The 13,148-nt window shown below is 34.2% G+C and overlaps 1 long non-coding RNA gene across 1 annotated transcript; it reads left to right on the top strand.

Moving 5' to 3' along the window:
- The first annotated feature begins 739 nt into the window (after positions 1 to 739).
- On the top strand, positions 740 to 11,983 carry LOC132754650 (uncharacterized). The gene is made up of 4 exons (XR_009629109.1): positions 740 to 884; positions 6,006 to 6,101; positions 10,125 to 10,175; positions 11,627 to 11,983. It is a non-coding gene; the product is annotated as an uncharacterized LOC132754650 (long non-coding RNA).
- Positions 11,984 to 13,148: the final 1,165 nt, after the last annotated feature.

Raw genomic sequence — 13,148 nt, 5'->3', positions numbered from 1 at the left:
GTAAAAATTTGAATTTTGTATCATCCACATATAACAGCTATCTATCAGACAAAAGCACTTGTAACTTCTCTGTTTCACAAAAATAAATTATAGAAAACAAAACAATATGGGCTGCTACTTGATATATTTAATATCACATGGATTGTTCCATTTCACTTGAGGTGATGCATATTCACTTATAGATTTGTTAAAAGATTTCAAAAATATATTATTTAGTCAATGAAATTGGTTCATGAGTGAATAGCAATCGCAACTTCTCGGCCCTTTCCGATAGACCTCGAACAAAAAAATATATTAAAGTGAACAGTACATAATTATAAACTTGTAATTATGGTTGTAGAAACTGAAAGTACAAAATTTCTACCATTTGACATTAGTTCGAATATGTTAATGGGCATTTTTCAATTGATAATGACTTTCAGGCTACAGGATAAATTTACCGAAATAGACTTTATTTTACTATGTATGTCAAATATATACATTCGTTTTACATTATAAATTATTATACGCTCTGTTTTTGTCAGGGTCTTACAAAATGGAAGACCTTGGTTTTTGTTTACATCTCAGACTGGCAGAACTACTTTCAATCTGTAAGAAGTCCGAGGTTATTATAAATAATAGCCGGGTGATTCAGAAATGTAATTGTTTTTGTTATTTGTCCTAATTTTTAGGATATATAACGTTAATGCAATTACAAATCCAGAAACATTTTCATACCTTATTGCAAAACTTTAAACCGCCAAGAAAAAATTACTGATACTTTATAAAAAATTACGCGTAATATTTTATCTTTGGCTGAAATTTACTACCTTTGCAGAACAAATATAAAGCAGGTACATTTAAACATTACACGTAAACAAAGGTTTAAATAAGGGTATCGCAAGGTAGGTAAATGATTTTGTATTTTGATACATATTGTATTTTTTTAAATTATATACTCGTATGTGTGATTTGACAACTTAGTGTAAATACCTTAATATTTGCATTAATTATAGAAATTTTTAGTTTAATATTATGTAACATGTCCGATATACAAAGGTATAAATATGTTTTTGTTTTGTTTTTGTTTGTTTTTTCAATTTTCAAATGGTCAAAATTTACATTAAGAAGGGTGAAAATAATTTTATATTGTTCACATTTCAAATCCAATTTTTAAAAGCCCATTAAGCCAAAATAATGATAATACTTTTCTTTCTCAAAACATATTTAAATATCCGGTTTATGTTTCAAATACGTTTCTCATTGACCAAATAAATCATCAAATAAATAGACCATCTTTTGCCTCATTTGCGTATAGGAATTTGGTACAGTTATATTTATTATGATTTAGTACATTGAAAGGAAGTTAGAATACCGCACTTTCAAGATTTCACTACCTTTAAGACAAACTTGCAATTCAATATCACGTTTAAAAACAGTATAAATTAGGGATACGATATTATCTGTATCGTTCAGTCTTTACAATTTTTTTTTTTTTTTTTTTTGGCAAGCGCAACTGCTGACGGGTTTTGACAATTATCCTTTTGTATAGCAAACAAATATTTGAACAAAAATGTTCAATACAATTATGAATATCACAATTGTGATCTTGAAGTTTTAAAAACATTAAGACAAATAGTAACCGTAACCGCTCAAAGAAATATATATATCTTCTTCCAACCACATGTCAATACGTGCAACATATTGTCAAACAAATAAGAATTAATATCAAATATATTACACACAATACAGTACATGCAACGTTGTATAACGTACATAGTTCTGTTCCTATTGAATACAGGCTTGCCAGTTTGTTATTATTGACTATTGCATAAAAACTGCGCACGCAGGTATACAAATATATATATATATATTTTATCTCGCACACACACATGGATACTTAAGACTAGATAATTGTTCTGCTTATCGAGTATTGTACTCGTGATATCACATATAACATCATTCAATATTAAATATATGCAGCTTAATCTTAAACAAGCGGTAATCAAATATTTGTTCAATTATAACAGAACTTTACAATCAGCAACGTATACACAATATTGTTATATCATATAATCTTACGAACAACTACGAAAATCGTGTAAATAAGCCTCATAACCCCAATTAGCTAATCATTTGATATTGGAGAATACGTAGAAAAGTTATTGTTCAATACTGAAGTTATCGGACGAGTTAATACCGCACAAGCGGGTGTGTGATAAACATATTTATTAAACAGTAATTGTTTTGTATCTCAGTTTAAATTACTCTAAGAAGTAAGCTTAGATTTAAAAGCATTTAAGAAACAGAAGAAATGACAAAATATGCTGATATATAAAATTCTAAAGCAAACAAATTTATGAATGTTTCTTGATTCAAAAATGAGGCTACCACAATAGGATTTTTTGCGATAAAAACCCTGTTAAAGGCCTATCACCCTGGGTTGTGTGAGCTTTCCTTTATTCCATTAGTCTATCACAATGGGTATTATTGCGATAAGAACCCTCTTTAAGGCCTATCACGTGGGTTGTGTGACATTACTTTATTTAAGGCCTATTACCGTCGATAGCCTCATGGAATAAAGTAAAGCTCACGAAACCCACGGTGATAGGCCTTTAAGAGGGTTGTTGTCGCATTAAAACCAAGGGTGCTAGCCTCATGGAATAAAGAAAGGCTCACATAATAACGAGATAAGCTTTTGAGTGGGTTCTTATAGCAATAAAACACACGAAGATAGTTTCGGCCTTTTAGAGGGCTCTTATCACAATGACAAACACGGTGATAGCCTCTGGGAATAAGGTTAAGCTCACACAACCCACGGTGATACGCCTTTTAGAGGGTTCTTTTCACAAGCAACCCCACGGAGATTGACTCAGATAGTACAGTAAAGCTCAAATGCCCCACTGTGATAGGCCTGTTTGAGGGTTCTTATCGCAATATTATCTACGGTAAAAGTCTCAAGAAACAGTAAAGCTCATACAACCCACGGTAATTGGCCTTTTAGAGGATTCTTATAGCAATAAAGCCCAAGGAGGTAGCCTCAGGGTATACAATAAAGCTCACACAACCCAAAGTGATACGCCTTTGAAAGGGTTCTTATCGATATAAAACCAACGGTAATAGCCTCAGAGAATACAGTTAAGCTCACACAACCCACGGTGATAGGCCTAAAGACAGTGCGTAGTGCAATAAACCCACGGACATATCCTCAGGGAATACAGTAAAGCTAACACGATGCCGGTGATAGGCCTTTAAGAGGATTCTAATCGCAATACAAACCACTTTGATAGCTTCAGGAATACAGTAAAACTCACACAACCCACGGTGATAGGCCTTTTAGAGGGTTCTAAGTTCTAATCGCAATAAAACATACGGTGACAGCCTCGAGAATATGGTAAATCTCATAAACCCCCGGTGATAGGCCTTTTAAATGGTTCTTATCGCAATAAAACCCATGAAGATAGACTTTTGAAATACCGTTAAGCTCAAACAACCCACGATGACAAGTCTTTTAGAGGGTTTGTATCGCAATTAAACCCAAGGTGATAGCCTCATGGAATACAGTAAGGCTCACAAAACTCACGTGATAGGCTTTTGAGTCGTTTCTTATCGCAATAAAACACAGAGAAGATAGTTTATTGAAATAAGATAAAGCTCACACAACCCACGATGATAAGCCTTTTAGAGGACTCATATCACAATAAAACCCACGGTGACAGCCTCAGGAATATAGTAAAGCTCACACAACTCACGGTGGTACACATTTTAAAGGGTTCTTATCGCAGTAATTCCCACGGAAATAGCTTCATTGAATACAGTCAATCTCACACAAACATCATTGATTGGCCATTTAGATAGTTCCTAGTATCTCAATAAAACCCACGGTGATAGCCTCAGGGAACAGTAAAATTCACACGACCTACGGTGATATCTCTTTGCGATGTTTTTTATCGCAGGACATCTCCATGCGATAAGCTCTTGGAATACGTTAAAGCTCACACAACTCATGGTGATAGGCATTTTAGAGGGTTCTTATCGCAATAAATCCCACGGTGATAGTCTAAGGGTATACAGTAAAGTTCACACAACCCACAGTGATAGACCTTTTAGAGGGTTCTTTTTGCAATAAAACCCACTATGATAGCCACCGGAATACAGTAAAGCTCACACAACACATTGTGATACGCTTGTGTATTCTTATCGCAATGAAACCCACGGTGATAGCCTCTTTGAATACAGTAAAACTCACACATCCCACGGTGATAGGCCTTTAAGATATTTCTTATCACAATAAAACCGGTAGGGGATAGTCTGAGGGTATACAGTAAAGCTCACGCAGCCCAAGGTGATACGCCTTTTACAGGGACCTTATTGCAATAAAACCAACGGTTATAGACTCGGAAATACAATGAAGCTCGCACAACACACGTGATAGGCCTTTAAGATAATTCTTATCGCAATAAAACACACGGACATAGCCTCAGGGAATAAAATAGACCTCAAACAAACCAAGGTGTGATACGCCGTTTAGAGGGTGTTTATTGCCATATTTAAAACGCACGGTGAGTATAGCGTCCTATATATAGTAAAGCCCTAACAACCCACGGTGATACGCCTTTGAGAGGGTTCTTATCGCAATAAACCCACGGAAATAGCCTCATGGAATACAGTAAAGGCCACACAACCCACGGTGAAATGCCTTTAAGAGGATGCGTAGCGCAATAAACCCACGGGCATACAGTAAAACTAACACAATGCCTTTGACGGGCCTTTAAGCGGGTTCTTATCGCAATACAACCCACGTTTGATAGCCACAGGAATACGGTAAAGCTCTTACAACCCACGGTGATAGGCCTTTTCAGAGGGCTCTTATCGCAATTAAACGCATGGAGATAGACTCTGGGAATACGGTTAAGCTCACACAACTCACGGTGATTTGCCTTTTAGAGATTTCTCATCGCAATAAAACCCACGTTGATAGCCTCAGGGATATAGTAAAGCTCACACAACCTACGGTGATGGTTCTTATCGCAATAACACCTACGGACATAGCCTCAGGGAATACGGTTAATCGCACAACCCACGGCGATAGGCCTCTAAGGCCTACTTATCTCAATTAAACTCAGGAAATACAGTTAAGCATTCATTTTATTATGGATAATTGTGCATGACGTAACTTCCTGTAAGAATGTGCTCTAAAGCGGGGATTTGTTTGTCACCACTAAATCTCATTTTCATAACGTTGAAAGGCTACTGTTTCGTCATTATTCTTAGTTATATAGATCTCAGTTTTAGAAGGGTATTATTTAGATAATATTGCTTTCGGATTTTTTAGTCTATCAAAGGATTTATACCGAAAAAAAGAAAAAGCAGGTTAGAAAAGGAAAAATGACCAGAACATTCCCGAACAATGTAGTTGGGTAAGAGCTTCCGCCCTGAAAATGTTGTAAAGAAAACCATTAAAACTAATGAAAAAAAACGAATTCGCAACGGATTCAGAAATATGGTGTTTGAACGGTTGGCACGAGAAAACGGGTCTTTTAATGAAAATTTATACAATTTATAGACAGAAAGAACAAATCGCCGGTCCTTAAACCACCGTGCTACCCGAAAATCATCCGAACATTTTCTTGGTTAGGGCTTAGGGAAAAAACCTTAGAAAAACCTTCTTACACAATTTAATGGATACGTGCTCTTAACTTGTAAATATGTTTCATAGCAGTAAAGTTGATCAGTGACTACTCTATGTTTTGGTTCTGTTGGAAAATATTAACCATATATTTACCATAAAACACATTTGTGCAATATTACATTTTCTCTCGATACTATTGGTTTTGAATTGATAATTACGGCTCAACCTGCTGGAATAAGGGGAATAACTGCTAATTAACTATCATTGAAGAGTAAAAACAGTTTCTGTTCTTAGATACTACATTACTTGTCTTTCATACTTAAAGAACATTCAATTTTTTATCCAATCACCTCATGTCTCGTTGAATCTTACGGGTTTCCTGTACTTTTTTCAGCCAATCGCTGGCAACGTTACAATACGATAGCCTGACACAAAGCGAGGACTTGTAAACATTACACGTAATCAAAGGCTAGAATAAGAATATCTCAAGGTAAATTATTTTGTATTTTGCTACAAAATTACATATATATTTTTTTAATTCTTATGCGTAAATGCGTATTTATATTGTTCGATGATTTAGGTTTGCTTGTCGTTATGGGTGTTAATTAAAAAGTGAAATTTGACAAAATTGCATCATAAGATTAAAATTAATATCCAATTATAAGTTTTATATAAGATCGCATGTACGATATACAGATGTATATTATTAATGCAAATTTGTCAATGTTCAAATGGTCAAAAATTGAATAATAATTATGCAAGTATTGAATACTGTTGACACATCAAACCCGATTTTTAATATTCGCCTGAATTTCGTAAGTGAATACATGTTCATGTATATAGTTACTGTGAAAAATGCATTAAAGTCAAGCTAATTTACCGTTACACATCAGTTTTAATGGTATGTTAATTACACGTTCAAGAAAGTATGTATGGACGCATTTGTTTATTTATCTATTTATTTATCTGGCGAGCATAATATTAATTTATTCCACGAGTTCAATAAATTTAGTAATAAACTTACACGAATTTAATATTCTAGTTATCACATACCAAAAATAAAGACCGTTTGAAGTGATAAAGACCGTTTTTATTGACACGCCTGTAGTATAACGCTAACATTTAGCGCGTCTTAACGTTATGTTTGTATAACGCAAATGACGTCACGTCAAAATATATGCACGGCCGTGCAATACCAGTTTTTGGGAGTCGCAAATCGGTACGGGTATTTGATAAAGTGCTTTATTATCCCCCGCGCGAAAAATTTCGGCGGAGGATATAGAAATAGTCTCCGACCGTCCGACCTTCCGTCCTTCCGTCCGTCCATCCGTCCGTCCTTCCGTCCGACATTTTTGTCCGGAGCATATCTCTAAAAGTATTTGAGTTATCAACTTGAAACTTCATAGGTGGATAGACCTCATTGAGGAGGAGTGCAGTGCACAAGAATGATAACTCTACCTTGCATGATTTTTGAGTTATTGCCCTTTGTTATTTTTCAAAATTGATTTTTGTCCAGAGCATAACTCCAAAAGCCTATGAGATATTAACATGAAACTTCATAGGTGCATAGATCTCACTCAGGAGGTGTGCAGTGCACAAGAATGATAACTCTACCTTTCATAATTTTTGAGTTATTGCCCTTTGTTATTTTTCATACCTAATTTTTCACCTGAGTGGAGCATAACTCAAAAAGTGTTTGAGATATCAACATGAAATGTCATAGGTGGATAGATCTTATTGAGGAGGAATGTTGTGCGCAAGAATGATAACTCTTCCCTATACAATTTTTGAGTTATTGCCCTTTGTTTTTTTTCAAAATTGATTTTTGTCCAGAGCATAACTCCAAAAGCCTATGAGATATTAACATGAAACTTCATAGGTGCATAGATCTCACTCAGGAGGTGTGCAGTGCACAAGAATGATAACTCTACCTTTCATAATTTTTGAGTTATTGCCCTTTGTTATTTTTCATACCTAATTTTTCACCTGAGTGGAGCATAACTCAAAAAGTGTTTGAGATATCAACATGAAATGTCATAGGTGGATAGATCTTATTGAGGAGGAATGTTGTGCGCAAGAATGATAACTCTTCCCTATACAATTTTTGAGTTATTGCCCTTTGTTTTTTTTTATGCTATTTTGTCCAGAGCTTATCTCAAAAAGTATTTGAGGTATCAACTTGAAACTTCAAAGGTGGATGGATCTCATTGAGGAGGAGTGCAGTGCTTAAGAATGATAACTCTACCCTGCATTATTTTTGAGTTATTGCCCTTTGTTATTTTTCAAAATTAATTTTTGTCCAGAGCATAACTCAAAAAGCCTTTGAGATATCAAAATGAAACTTCATAGGTGCATAGATTTCACTCAGGAGGTGTGCACTGCACAAGAATGATAACTCTACCTTTTATAATTTTTGAGTTACTGCCCTTTGTTCTTTTTCATACTTAATTTTTCAATTCAATTTTTTTTCTCAAAAAGTATTTGAGGTATCAACTTGAAACTTCACAGGTGGATAGATTTTACTGAGGAGGGATGCAGCACACAAGAATGATAACCTACCCTGCATTATTATTCAGTAATTGCCCTTTGTTATTTTCAGCCATCAGTATTCACATAGGTTTCAAATCTGTAATCACTATAGCCATCAGTTTTCATTACCAAAAGACCTCTTAAAATGGAATTGGGATGGGAGCGGTGGCCTAATGGTTAAGGTGTCTGCCTCTCAACCCAGAGATCATGGGTTCGAGCCCTACTCGGGTCACGACCATGTTTCTTCATATGACACCGTACTGGTTGGTTCCAGGAAGCAGACTCGAAAGTGATTAATATAAGTTGCAAGAACTTGTTTCGCAATCGAGCTTAAATAAATATGTTTAAACCAAAATGGAATTATTCCGCTCTACTACATATACATTCTTCCAATGAGCAAACACATTCGGCGGGGGATGGCCATGTTGACATGGCTCTTGTTGAAAATTATGCCGACAGATTTGGCCGATTCTCGCACAAGCATATCGTGCGAAATTGAATTGATATTTTATTCGTAGAGGCCGTACACTCGAATAATACCAAGAGTTATAAATATACTGAAAAAAGATTTTTTAAATTCGGTACATGACCGGCAATACGTGTCGCAATCTGTGGGTCTTAAGATCTTAAGAGCACAAATGTTGATTTATACGTTGAAAAAAAATCGAAAATCCGGCGTCATAAATCTGCAAACATGGTGTACTGAAGGTCAAGCAAAATATCGATTTCCACAATCTCTTATCTACATACATAAAAATGAAAACCAAATTTTCCATGTGAAACTATCAAAAGTTGTACAGGAATGAAAGCCACGCGCTCAACGAAAAGAGTGAGTGCACATGTGCAATTATATCCAAATATAGACATGGGTTACACTGTTAGCTTACTGTAAATATTCTTAGCTGTAAATACTATACACAAAGAGTACGGCTGCACTGTAAATACCCTAAACCGTAAATACTATAACACAAAAAGGTGCTTCCGGCAAATTTTTATGACCGCCATAAGCATAAAGGTCTTAAATTCCCAGAATCAGGTCTTTATGCCCGCCCAGACTTATTTATTTATTTATTTATTTATATATATTTTTTTATTTATTAATTTATTTATTTATGTATAATTGTATGCAAGAGAAGCGCTAATGCATCTTTTTGTCGAGCATTACAGCCTGCAGATATTGAATAAGTGTAAGTTTAATACTGAATTTATTGAACGAGTTGAATAAAATTATAGTATGCGAGCCTCTGGCGAGCATAATATTATTTTATTCAATGAGTTCAATTAATTTAGTAATGAACTAACACAAATTTAATATTCTATTAAACCAAAAATAAAAACCGTTTGAAGTGATAAAGAAACATTTTTTATCGACGCGCCTGTAGTATAGCGCTAACATTTAGCGCGTCTTAACGCTATGTTTGTTTAATGCGTCAATAAAAAGGTCAATCATTATATCGATTTCCACAATCTCTTATCTGTTATCTACATACATAAACATAATATACGTTACCGATGATTTTAAAGTGCATGTTAAAATCCAGTTTCTATATTTAAAGATTACTAATATGTCATTTGATAATTGAAAGAGATACGCACATTCATTTTCATCATAATATAATCTTATAATGTACAACATTAGAGTATTTATTCCCATATCTATCACTGACAGCTAAAAGCCTAGCTAAAGGCCTAGCTAACATGCATAAAGCATTACCAAATTTTGTTACATTTGTACTTTATTACAGACAAAATGATTAGACACTAGGCAGTTATAAATATTCATACATTGTATCACACCAAGGTGATAACAATAAGACAACAGATATTAGACAATGTTGCTGTTGTGTTGTTGTTTTGTTGTTAATATCATCGTTGTCGCCTTCGTTGTTGCTGCTGCTGATGCTAATTATGATAATGTTGTTGTCGGTGGTGGTGTTTTTTGTTGTTTATTTTTTCATTAATATGTTATTGTTGTAATTTTCAGAATATTTTTTACAAGAAAGTGCCGAATTTTCGAGCTAAATCTTTAAACATGGTGAGCAATATTCTTTTTCCTTTAAAATTTGCACACTTAGTTTAAAATGAAGTGATTCTCGGAATTGATTAAAAACAAGTACATCGTTTCAACAATTTAGAAAGTTAAGTTACTTACCTTGATATCTGTTATTTGAGTTCTACCTAGTATTTAATTTCATACTTCTCACTTAAAAGCCTTAATATAGAGTATTTGTATTATTTTACTAGTATTCGACCTAAGAATGTGTTCTCAATAATTTCTACGGATGAACGTTGTAATTCAAGACAGCTTTAGGATTGCCAATTATAATTGAAAAATGACGGTCAAAAGTTGATTATATTTCTTTCAAATCATTAGAAATCTATAAAATTTCTCTGTATCGATTTCAAATGGTCAGAATTTGTTATTTATTAGTAATAACTGATTTACACTTCGTATTTGATTTGAGAAGCATGTTTGTAATGGCATTTTGTTGTGATTAATGCTTCCGAGGGATCACACTTTTCCAGATTATTTATACTTCATAACAGCAGGTGCCAAGTGTTGTGTGGCAGCTGTAAAAAGTTGCCCCATACTTCACTTCAGTGTTGTTACATTTTTCTGGTCCTTCGGGATCATTGAGTCCAGCACTTCTAAGTATTGAAAATTGTGTACCGTTCAAGCTGGTGCTAAGGGGCGGGAGGGATGTTGCACTTTTTCATTATCCCTAATGTACAGACCGAGTCTGCAATTTTCATGTAACTTTGTTGTGATTAATGCTACCAGATTTTTATATGATACCAATGTATATTATATTTATACATAATTCTAATTTATATAGTATTTATATTTATAGTATCTATTTATTTAATACTGATGCATATAAAATTTATTTTTATAAAGTACTAGTTTATATAAATTCTATTATACTAATTTTAATATAGTTCTGTTAAAAGCGTATAAAGCTATATTTATATACATCTGTATATCGTACATGCGATCTTATAAACAGTATAATGATTTTTTTTTCATTATCTTACGATATATTCTCGATAGACTGTCTATGTTATTTAACACACATGAAAAGTTAACAAATTAAGCGGAATAAAATGTTCAAGAAAATATACTCATCCAAGCAATTTGGATGTATTTTCTTTTTTTTTAAATTCGAAAAAAAAATTGCAGCAGATATATAGCTATGTACACCCTAATATAATAGAACAATTCTTTATACTAGCTTATGTAAATGTTGAATCATCTAGTACAATTTACATGGTACTAAATCATATAATGCTTATTTCCTTTATTTTAACGTCGCACTTAACAGTTAAGGTTATTTGACGACTTTCCAGCTTTACTGACGTCATTTCGTGCACTATTTCATACTTGACCGGCCACCTGAATAGAACGTTCGTTTACTAATAAAGTACTAAAGTATACATTTCTTATGAGATAGCAAACCTCATTTTTTATTTTCCTTTCTCGTCCAGGGTTTGCTTACTATAGGACTCACAGTTGCTGGAGGAGCAGTGGCTACATTTGGTGCTCCTGCAGCTCTTGGCGTCCTTGGATTTACTTCCGCTGGCATCGCTGCAGGAAGCGTAGCTTCATCTTGGATGGCTACCTATGGAGGGACAGTGGCTTCTGGATCTTTAATTGCAGTCTGCCAATCTATCGGAGCTGCTGGTGTCGGTGCGGGTGGAACAGCCGCTGGTGCGGCAATCGGTGCGATAACTTCAATAATTTTACTCTGAAATGGAAGGAAACACTGAAGGAGACTTTAAATGAGAACATTGAAACAGATGTTTAATTGATTGAAAGTTTAAATAAAAGAAATGAAAATGTAACCAGATTTTATGTTGGATTACTTCCAAGCATATACCAAAATATATTATTGTTGCCATTAGATGAGCTACTGAACCTTAAAGAAACGAGTTTATTGCCCATATTTAATAACTATACTAATTTGTAACTTCATGCTCCTCTTAAAGTCTTATTGGCAGATTTTTACAGAAGACATTTCTGTAGATTTATATAAAATTATGTACTTTAAACTTTGCAAGAGCTGATAAACAATATTGTTACATTGGAAACAGAACTTTCTAATCAATAATATAAGACATTCACAATGAAGTTATTCTACATAGCACAATGTATAATGGAAAACGAGGAAACGCGTTACAAAGCCTTCAATATCATTTGACATTCGGGTTATCATTCAAAAAAACTCTTCATTCAAAAAGAAAAGTTAAACTGTATTGAAGTTGCTAAAGCAAGAGAAAGCCAGGGTTGAATAGCATGGGTGTGTTTGGCCAGTTGGTATTTAAAATGTTCCTACCTTTAAGAGTATTGACAAAATCAGACACTGCTATTTATGGTGGGCATTAAAATCAATTTTTAGCTCGACTATTCGCAGAATAATCGAGCTAATGCTGTCACCCATTTGTCGGCGTCGGCATCGGCGTCCCTGTGGTTAAGTTTTTGTATGTAAGCTGGTATCTCCATAACTACTGAAGGGAATGGATTGAAACTTCACACACTTGTTCTCTGTGATTATCTAAGATGATTGGCACAAGTCCCATAACTCTGATTTGCTTTTTTTCATAATTATGCCCCTTTTTCGACTTAGAAATTCTTGGTTAAGTTTTTGTATGAAAGCTGGTATCTCCATAACTACTGAAGGGAATGGATTGAAACTTCAAACACTTGTTCTCTGTGATTATCTAAGATGATTGGCACAAGTCCCATAACTCTGATTTGCTTTTTTACATAATTATGCCCCTTTTTTGACTTAGAAATTCTTGGTTAAGTTTTTGCGTGTAAGCTGGTATCTCCATAACTACTGAAGGGAATGGATTGAAACTTCACACACTTGTTCTCTGTGATTATCTAAGATGATTGGCACAAGTCCCATAACTCTGATTTGCTTTTTTACATAATTATGCCCCTTTTTTTACTTAGAAATTCTTGGTTAAGTTTTTGTATGTAAGCTGGTATCTCCATAACTACTGA

Source organism: Ruditapes philippinarum, unplaced genomic scaffold (assembly GCF_026571515.1).
Source record: "Ruditapes philippinarum isolate M1 unplaced genomic scaffold, ASM2657151v2 ctg5853_1_1_1_1, whole genome shotgun sequence".
In the NCBI taxonomy this organism is placed as follows: Eukaryota; Metazoa; Mollusca; class Bivalvia; order Venerida; family Veneridae; genus Ruditapes; species Ruditapes philippinarum.
The sequence above is the reverse complement of the archived record's forward strand: the minus strand, read 5'-3'. Positions and strand labels throughout refer to the sequence as shown.